Source organism: Phocoena phocoena, chromosome 3 (assembly GCF_963924675.1).
Source record: "Phocoena phocoena chromosome 3, mPhoPho1.1, whole genome shotgun sequence".
NCBI lineage: Eukaryota > Metazoa > Chordata > Mammalia > Artiodactyla > Phocoenidae > Phocoena > Phocoena phocoena.
Window position 1 is genome coordinate 118,196,904 of NC_089221.1, and position 10,545 is coordinate 118,207,448.

The 10,545-nt window shown below is 42.2% G+C and overlaps 1 pseudogene; it reads left to right on the forward strand.

The window, feature by feature from the left end:
- The first annotated feature begins 6,845 nt into the window (after positions 1–6,845).
- LOC136120253 (protocadherin alpha-1-like) lies at positions 6,846–9,467 on the forward strand (annotated as a pseudogene).
- Positions 9,468–10,545: the final 1,078 nt, after the last annotated feature.

Sequence of the window (10,545 nt, forward strand, 5' to 3'; positions counted from 1 at the left end):
TTGCCTGAGTATAAGTTCTTCTGGTGGCCTTTCTTGACCACCCTATGCAGAGTGCAGTCTGCTATCTCTACCTCAATTCCTTTCCCTTCCTTCTTTTATAGCACTCATGGCAACTTATAAACATTTTATTTGATATGTAATTTTTTCTCCCTGTCTCTTGCACTAGAACATAAGTTCCATCAGGACAGGGACCCTGACTATCTTGTTCTCCCTACATTCCCAGTACCTACCGTAATTCCTTGCACATATTAGAAACTCAATAAGCAACAGTTGTACAAAGGAATGATTATCAAATTTTCTAAGCTTATTAACAATGTACATTATTTCCAAGTGTCTGTCTGTGGAATGATTACAAAATTTGATAACATATAAGTACATAAATATACTTTAATTAATTCAGTAATAGTGTTAATTATACAACCCACATTCTTTCACCACAATGTAATAAAATCAAATATATAATAATTGACTCTAACCCACTGGAAATCTAAAAAACTGTATTTTCAGTAACTCTTGGGGAAAAAAAAGAGAAAATGAAAGATTACAATTAAATTACAAACATTTTAGAAATTAAAGAACATTATATACCAAAATCAACTGCATGGATCCAAAACTATCTTCAGAAAAATGTATAGTCTTAAATGCTTTTGTTATTAAGCAAGAAAAATAATAAATTAACTATGTATTCATGGGGGAAAAGCTGAGAAAAAAAGCATTGAAATGAACAAACATAAATGAGAGTTAAATTAATCAAGGTAACCATAATATATTAGAGATAAAAGGGGAAAAAAGAAAATTATTTGAACATATCAATAAAATAGATTAACTTTTATCAAGTGCACTGAAGGTAAAGGAGATAAAGCATAAACAAGTAGACATAAAATTGGGCACAAATGCACAGGAAGAAAATTAATTTAAGAGTCTTCTTGTAACTAAACCTTCTTTTTGTTGCTTTCTCTAGATCTTTGCCTAGGAGCCAAGCTTGGCTGGAGAGAGCTGCACAAGAGTCCACCCAACGGTTTTTCATAAAGGCAAAGGTTGAACTTTAAAAGGACCTCCCCAGTGCCCCCCAAAATGGGGTAAGTTTCTCTGTCCTGCCCTCAATGACAAGGTTTTTACACTTTCCCTTTGGGCCTCCCCAACTCCCTGCCAGCTTCCTTACAGCAATAGCCTGACCTTTACCTTCTCAGAAAATATTGCAGCCACATTACCCTTTAACATGAAATAAAATGAAAAAATATAATAAGGAAAAAATAACCAAAATTGACTCTAACTCCACAAGATCTTTGTCTGTGTCATTCACTCACACATCTCAAGCACTTAAGACAGGGCTTGGCTCAAAGCTATTGCTTTGATCTGGAGGTAAATTCATTTGAGGAGCAAGGTAAATTCATTTGAGGAGCAAGTGGATACCAGGTATGCACATCCGCACCCATTTGAACTCATTCTCTCTGCACCCTCTTCTAATTCAGTGAAAGCAGTGATCCCTCTTCACAACCAAGACCAAGCCTTCCCCCCATGCTTGAATGCCTGCCCCTCCCAGCTTCTCAGGGGTCTTACATTATCAGTTATCCTGTTTCTCTTATTCATAGTCTAAACCACACTCTTTCCAACAGCTTTTAAACATGCTTGAGAGTCTGTTCCACTGAAAACATAACTCTCCTTCAACCAACATCTCCCCTCCAGCTTGTGTCTCCCTCCCTCCTGTGTGCTTCCTAGAATGCTTTTTTTTTTTAACATCTTTATTGGAGTATAACTGCTTTACAATTGTGTGTTAGTTTCTGCTTTATAACAAAGTGAATCAGCTATACATATACATATATCCCCATATCTCCTCCCTCTTTTGTCTCCCTCCCCCCCTCCCTATCCCACCCCTCTAGGTGATCACAAAAGACCGAGCTGATCTCCCTGTGCTATGTGGCTGCTTCCCACTAGCTATCTATTTTACATTTGGTAGTGTATACATGTTCATGCCACTCTCTCACTTTGTCCCAGCTTACCCTTCTCCCTCCTCGTGTCCTCAAGTCCATTCTTTATGTCTGCATCTTTATGCCTGTCCTGCCCCTTGGTTCTTCAGAACTTTTTTTTTTTTTTTAGATTCCATATATACGTGTTAGCATATGGTATTTGTTTTTCCCTTTCTGACTTACTTCACTCTGTATGACAGACTCTAGGTCCACCTACCTCACTACAAATAACTCAATTTCATTTCCTTTTATGGCTGAGTAATATTCCATTGTATATATGTGCCACATCTTCTTTATCCATTTATCTGTCAATGGACATTTAGGTTGTTTCCATGTCCTGGCTATTGTAAACAGAGCCGCAATGAACATTGTGGTACTTGAATCTTTTTGAATTATGGCTTTCTCAGGGTATATGCCCAGTAGTGGGATTGCTGGGTTGTAAGGTAGTTCTATTTTTAGTTTTTTAAGGAACCTCCATACTGTTCTCCATAGTGGCTGTATCAATTTACATTTCCACCAACAGTGCAAGAGGGTTCCCTTTTCTCCACACCCTCTCCAGCAGGTGAAATATTTCTTCATGTCTTTTGCCCAGGTTCTAATTGGGCTGTTTGATTTTTTACTGTTGAGTTTTGATTATCCATTATAGATTCTAGATACAAGTTCTTTGTCAGTTATATGCTTGCAGACAATTTCTCCAAAATTTTAGCTTTTATTCTCATACTCTAAATATGGTATTTCACAGAGTAAAAGTTCTTAAATTTTGATGACGTCCAATTTATCAATTTTTTTTTCTTTTACAGACTGTGCTTTTGGTGTCAAGTCTAAGAACTCTTTGCTTATCCTTAGATCCTAAAGATTTTCTCCTATATTTTTTTCTAAAAGTTTTAGAGTTTTATGTTTTACTTTTAGGTTCATGATCCATTGAATTGATTTTAGTATAAGATATGAGACTTAGGCAGGGTTTTTTTGTTTGTTTGTTTTTCCTAACAAAGTCCAATTGCTCTAACACTATTTGCTGGAAAAGCTATCTTTCCTGTATTTAATTGCTTTTGCAACATTGTCAAAATTCAGTTAGTTCAGCATATTAGCATGGGTCTATTTTTGGATTATTTATTTTGTTCCCTTGATCTACCTGTCTATTTATCTACCAATAACACAGTCTTGATTTCTGTGGCTGTATAATAAATAATAAGATACACTGATTCCTTCTACTTTTTTATTGTTTTTAAAAATTTCTTCAAGTATTATAGTTCCTTTGTTATTCCATGTAATCTTGTCTATATCTATAGAAAATTTTGTTGAGATTTTGGTAGGAATTGTGTTAAATCTATATGTTAATTCAGGGAAAATTGACATCTCTCCATGAAGTGTCGAGTTATCCAATTCATGAACACAGTAGGTCTCTCCACTTTAGATATTCTTCAATTTCTTTCATTAGTGTTTTGTAGTTTTCAGAATACAGAATACACTTACACCTAAGTATCTTTTTTGAACTAATGTAAATGATATTGTATTTTAAATTTAATTTTGGTTTGTATATTTTCATTGTTAGTATATGGAAATACATTCTTTTTTTTTTTTTTTTTTTTTTTTTGCGGTACACAGGCCTCTCACTGTTGTGGCCTCTCCCGTTGCGGGGCATGCGCTCCGGACACACAGGCTCAGCGGCCATGGCTCAGTGGCCATGGCTCAGGCCATGGCCATGGCTCCGCGGGCAGGCTCCGCGGCATGTGGGATCTTCCGGGACCGGGACACAAACCTGTGTCCCCTGCATCGGCAGGCGGACTCTCAACCACTGCGCCACCAGGGAAGCCCAATACATTCATTTTTGTATGTTTATCTTGTTTTCTGTGACATTGCTGAATTCACTTTTCTAGGAGTTTTTTTTCTAGGAGGTTTTTTACTGCCCCTGTAAATAGGGACAGTTTTCTTTCTTTCTCATCTATATGCTTCTTATTTCCTTGTCTTGGTTTATGGCACAGAGTAGAACTTCCTTCACTATGCTAAAACAAATGAGAGTAGTGAGACCAGATATCTTTGCCTTGTTCCCAATCTGAGGTTGAAGGCATTCAGTCCTTCACAATTAAGTATAATGTTATTTATATGTTTGTCATGGATTCTCATTATCAAGTTGAGAAAGTTCTTATGGGTTTTGAGGAGAAGTGAGATGTAATTGTTTTCTTTGTTCCTCTATAGGTAAAGTGTATTTTCCCTCTGGCTTCTTTCAGGATTTTTTTTCAATTAAACGTTTTTTTTTTTGTTTTTTTTTTAAGGAGCACAGGCTCTAGGCGCACAGGCTTCAGTAGCTGTGGCTCACAGGCTCTAGAGCACAGGCTCAGTAGTTGTGGTGCACGGGCTTAGTTGCTCTGCGGCATGTGGGATCTTCCCGGACCAGGGCTCAAACCGGTGTCCCCTGCATTGACAGGCGGACTCCCAACCACTGCACCACCAGGGAAGCCCCAATTAAACGTTTTATTTTGAGATATTTGTACATTCAAATTCAGTTGTAAGAAATAATACAGAGAGATCCTGTGTACCTTTCACCCAGTTTCCCCTGATGGTAACGTAAAGCTGTAGTAAAATAACAGGATTTTATTTAATTTTTGATTTTCTATAGTTTGAAACTGATATGCCAGGTGCAGATTTTTTGGTGTTTATTCTGCTTGGTGTTATCTGAGCTTCCCGGATCTGTGATTTGATGTCTAAAATTAATTTGGAGGAAATTCTCGGTCATTATTATTTCAAATATTTCTTCTTTTCCTTTCTCTCTTTCTTCTGGTATTCCCACTATAAGTATGTTATACACCCCCCCCCCTTTTATTTAATGCTATACCTTTTTTAAAGTTGTCCCACAGTCCTTGGATTTTCTGTTCTGTTTTTTCAATTTTTGTTCTCTTTGCTTTTTGGTTTTTGAGGAATCTATTGATATATCCTCTAGCTCAGAGATTCTTTCCTCATCCATGTCCAATCTACTACTGAGCCCATCAAAGTCGTCTTTCATTTCTGTTACATTTTCTTTTAAATGGGTTTTTTTTCAAAAATGGGGTCTAATATTTCTTTTTGTTTTTTTTTAACATCTTTATTGGAGTATAATTGCTTTACAACGGTGTGTTAGTTTCTGCTTTATAACAAAGTGAATCAGTTATACATATGTTCCCATATCTCTTCCCTCTTGCGTCTCCCTCTCTCCCACTCTTTTTGGTTCTTTCTTAGGATTTCCATCTCTGTTTACATTGACCATCTCTTCTTTTCTTACATGCTGTCTACTTTATCTATTGGAGCCATTAGCATATTAATCATAGCTGATTTAAATTACCAGTCTCATAATTCCAAAATCCCTGTCAAGTCTGGTTCTGATATTTGCTCTGCTCTTCAAATTGTGGAGTTCCCCCCACCCCTTTTGCTATGCCTCATAATTTTTGTTGATAGCTGGACATGATATACCAGGCAGAAGGAACTGATATAAAAAGCCTAGTAATAATGAGGTGTTGAGGTGTGGGAAGAGGGGAAGCATTCTATAGTCCTATGGTTAGGTCTCAGTCTTTTACTGATATTACACTTCTGAACTATGAACTTCACAAGTGTTTCTCATTCCCCTCCACCCCATGTCAGACAGAATGGCTAGAATGCCCTGGAATTTGGTATTTTTCTTCTCCCTCACAGAAATCTAGAGCCTGCTGGAATTGGCTCTGATAATAAACCAACAATTAGTCTTCCATTAATTAGTTTCCCTGAGGGAAGGCCTTGTTAAGAAGAACAGAATACATTTCAAAATGGTTCATTTCCACCTCCCACTGCCAGAAGCATGAGGGGGATTTTTCTCTGATATTTACTGTGGGAATCTGGTCAAGCTCCTGGAGGTAAATTTCAAAATATTTTGAGCCGCCCTCATGACTGCTTCCCCCCCATCTACATTGAGCCTCCAGCAATTTGTCTACTGCAGTTCAGGTATTCCTGCTCCAGCTCTGGTTTCCACAGTGGCTTCTGCTCTTGGGTCTCTGTGCCAGTAAGTAATCTGTGACTTTCTGTATTTCCCTGTCTCTTTAATTTTGGGGGTAGTGGTTTGCCCTGTGTCCTCCCCTCTCTTACACAGCCAAGAAGAGTTGTTGAATTTTTTCAGTCTGCTCAGCTTTTTATTTGTTGGAGTGGTGATTTCAAATCCCCTTACATTCAGAACTAGAAACTGGAAGTCCTTGACAGTGTCTTTTGATGGAAAAAATTTTCACCTTTTATGAAGTCTAATTTGTCTGTTTTAAAAATTTTGTTGCCTGTACCATATCCAAGGAATCATCACCAAACCCAATGTCATGAAGCTTTTGCCCTATCTTCTTCTAAGAATTTTACAGTTTTAGGTCTTACATTTAGGTCATGGATCTATTTGAGTTAATGTTTGTATGTGGTGTTAAGTAAGGGTATAACTTCATTCTTTTGCATGTGGATTTTCTGTTTTCCCAGCACCATTTGTTGAAAAGACTGTCTTTCCTCCCATTGAATAGTCTTAGCGCCTCTGTTGAAAATTGTCTGACCATATATGTAAGGATTTATTTCTGGGCTCTCTGTTCTATTCCATTGGTCTATATGTCTGTCTTTATGACAATACCACACTGTTTTGATTACTGTAGCTTTGTAGCAAGTTTTGAAATCAGGAAGCGTGAGTCCTCCAACTTTGTTCTTCTCTTTCAGGATTCTTTTGGCATTTAGGGTCACTTGAGATTCCATATACTGATTACCAAAAACTAAAGAAGGAAGCCCCATTTTGTCACTGCTGGAGAGAAGACAAAAATGGTAAGGAGATAAATTATTTCAAATATGAAGGGGAAAAAAAGGCAATATTTTAAAGTAAAGTGAGAACGGTAGGAAAGGAGTAGTGCTTTTGTGATGCTGTTTTCAAGGAGAGGTGGCCAGGGAGGCCGGTGCCTGCTGCTCTCGATTCTGCTCTTCACAGCCTGGGGGGCTGGCAGTGGCCAGATCCACTACTCGGTCCCTGAAGAGGCCAAACATGGCACCTTCGTGGGCCGCATCGCTCAGGACCTGGGGCTGGAGCTGGCCGAGTTGGTGCCATACCTGTTGTGGGTGGCGTCCAAAAGCCGCGAGGACTTTCTGGAGGTAAATCTGCAGAACGGCATTTTGTTTGTGAATTCTTGGATTGACCTGGAGGAGCTATGCGAACAGAACACGAAATATAGTATTCACCTGGAGGTGCTCGTGGACAGGCCGCTGCAGGTGTTGCATGTGGAAGTGGAGGTGAAGGACGTTAATGATAATCCACAGGTCTTTAGTTAGAGTGAGAGAACAAAGGCTATTTATTCCTGAATCTAGGCTGCTGGATTCACGTTTCCCGTTAGAGGGCGCTGCTGATGCAGACATTGGTACCAACGCTTTTCTAACATACACTCTCAGCTCCAGTGATTATTTCTCTTTGGATGCACAAGCAAGTGATGAACTGAGTAAGTTACTTTCGCCTGAATTGAAGTCTGTGGATAGAGAAGATACACCAGAACTTCGTTTATTATTGACAGCCACTGATGGGGGCAAACCAGAACTAGAAGGTATAGTTCAGCTGCCGATCATGGTGCTCAACGTTAATGATAACGCCCCATGGTTTGCCCAGGCCGTGTACAGAGTACACTTATTAGATACGACTAATGTTCCAGCAACTGGAACATTAATGACCACATTAAACGCCTCTGACGCTGACAAAAGTGTAAATGGCGAAATTATCTTTCTTTTGGCAATGGTGTTTCTCTTAACATAAACAAACAACAAAAACAAAAATTCAAAATTGATTCCAGCTCAGGGGAAATTAGGCTAATTGGTTGACTGGATTATGAAGAAACGAAATCCTACGAAATTCAGGTAAAAACAGTTGATAAAGGAGGTCCTCCAATGTCAAATCACTGCAAGGTTTTAGTGAAAGTGCCGGATGTAAATGATAATGCTCCGGAACTGGCGGTCACATCCATCTTTGCCTGTAAGAGAGGAGTCTCCACTCAGCACTGTCATCGCCTTCATCTCCTTGTCTGACCGTGACTCTGGTGTCAATGGGTAGGTGACCTGCACCCTGACGCCTCATATCCCCTTCAAGCTGGTGTCCATCTTCAAGAATTACTATTCGGGGTTTCCCTGGTGGCGCAGTGGTTGAGAGTCCGCCTGCCGTTGCAGGGAACACGGGTTCATGCCCCGATCCGGGAGGATCCAACATGCCGCGGAGTGGCTGGGCCCGTGAGCCATGGTCGCTGAGCCTGCACGTCCGGAGCCTGTGCTCCGCAACGGGAGAGGCCACAACAGTGAGAGGCCCGCGTACCGCAAAAAAAAAAAATTTTACTATTCGCTGGTGCTGGACAACGCCCTGGATCGCGAGAACCTGGCGAACTATGAGGTGGCGGTGACCGCGAGGGACGGGGCTCGCCTTCCCTGTCGGTCAGAGCCAGCGTGTCCGTGGAAGTGGGCGACGTGAACGACAACGCGCCCGTGTTCGCGCAGCCTGAGTACACGGTGTTGGTGAAGGAGAACAACCCGCCCGGCTGCCACATTTTCACGGTGTCCGCTTGGGACGCGGACGCGCAGGAGAACGCGCTGGTGTCCTACTCGCTGGTGGAGCGGTGGGTGGGCGAGCGAGCGCTGTCGAGCTACGTGTCGGTGCACGCGGAGAGCGGCAAGGTGTACGCGCTGCAGCCGCTGGACCACGAGGAGCTGGAGCTGCTGCAGTTCCAGGTGAGCGCGCGCGACGCGGGCGTGCCACCTCTAGGCAGCAACGTGACGCTGCAGGTGCTCATGCTGGACGAGAACGACAACGCGCCCGCGCTGCTGCTGCCCGCGCTGGGCGGCGGGGCGGGCGCGCTGAGTTAGCTGGTGGCGGGGTCAGTGGGCGCGGGCCACGTGGTGGCGAAGGTGCGCGAGGTGGACGCGGACTCGGGCTACAACGCGTGGCTGTCGTACGAGCTGCAGCCGGCGGCGGGTGGCGCGCGCAGCCCGTTCCGCGTGGGGCTGTACACGGGCGAGATCATTACGACGCGTGCCCTGAATGAGGTGGACGTGTCGCGCCAGCGCCTGCTGGTGCTGGTGAAGGACCACGGCGAGCCGGCGCTGACGGCCACGGCCACCGTGCTGCTGTCGCTGGAGGATAGCAGCCAGGGGCCCAAGGCCTCTTCGCGGGCGTCGACGGGCGCCGCTGGCGCGGAGGCCGCTCTGGTGGATGTGAACGTGTACCTGATCATCGCCATGTGCGCGGTGTCCAGCCTGTTGGTGCTCACGCTGCTGTTGTACGCGGCGCTGCGGTGCTCGGCGCCGCCCAGCGAGGGCGCGTGCGGGCCCGGGAAGCCCACGCTGGTGTAATCCAGCACGGTGTGGAGCTGGTCTTACTCGCAGCAGAGGCGGCAGAGGGTGTTTTCTGGAGAGGGGCTGCCCAAGACCAACCTCATGGCCTTCAGTCCCGGTCTTTGTCCAGGTCTGAGCACGTCGGGAAGAAATGAACATCCAGAAACAAATTCGGTAATATAAGTTCAACTTCCAAGCTTTGGCTTTAGTTTTTTTTTTTTTTTAATTTTTACTTATCTAACCATCTTTTCAGATGTCACTTTAAAAGATATATTCCAAGTGTTCGCTAAAATCTCAACAAATCTTACCATTTATTGTAGATATTTATTCTATTACTTATAGCTGCATCTTGAATAGAACTTGGAATCAAACAACAAAAAAACTAATGTAGGAACAAATCGCCATATTCCTTGGATCAAATAGTAGGATACTTTTGAAAGAATACTGAAATATTAAGCAGTCTTGATCATATTTAACACAGAATCTTAATGTAGTCAATTACATTGTCATTTTCAAGGTTATTTGTAGCTTGGAATGAAATGTCAAGCCCTGGACAAAAATTTATAGGCAGATTTACAGAAACTATCTGCCTTCCCTTAAGGTTTTACGTTTCAAAGTGGGCAATTAAAAAAATCATTTTAAATAAAAGTAATTTAAAAGATATTTGTACGGTGACATTTTAATTTTTATGTTAAAATATACAACTATTTTTTCCTTGCTTTTATGATTAGTATCCTGATGCCAACGACTTTGAGTTCTCCTGGTTCTAGAAACCTTAGCATGGAATGAATATTTTAGTATAGGATCTGGTTAGGAAACACTTAGCACCTTCCATTTACTCACAAGTGTTCTAAGACACTTTACTTATTTATTTTAAAATTTATTTATTTAATTTATTTATTTTTGGTTGCGTTGGGTCTTCGTTGCTGCACGCAGGCTTTCCCTAGTTGAGGCGAGCGGGGGTTACTCTTTGTTGTGGTGCGCGGGCTTTTCATTGCGGTGGCTTCTCTTGTTGCAGAGCACGGGTTATAGGCATGCGGGCTTCAGTAGTTGTGGCACGTGGGCTCAGTAGTTGTGGCTCACGGACTGTAGAGTGTGGGCTCAGTAGTTGCGGCAAATGGGTTTAGTTGCTCCGTGGCATGTGGTATCTTCCTGGACCAGGGCTCGAACCCATGTCCCCTGCGTTTGCAGGCGGATTCTTAACCACTGCACCACCAGGGAAGCCCTAAGACACTTTATTTTTACTTCTCTCAACCTTTCC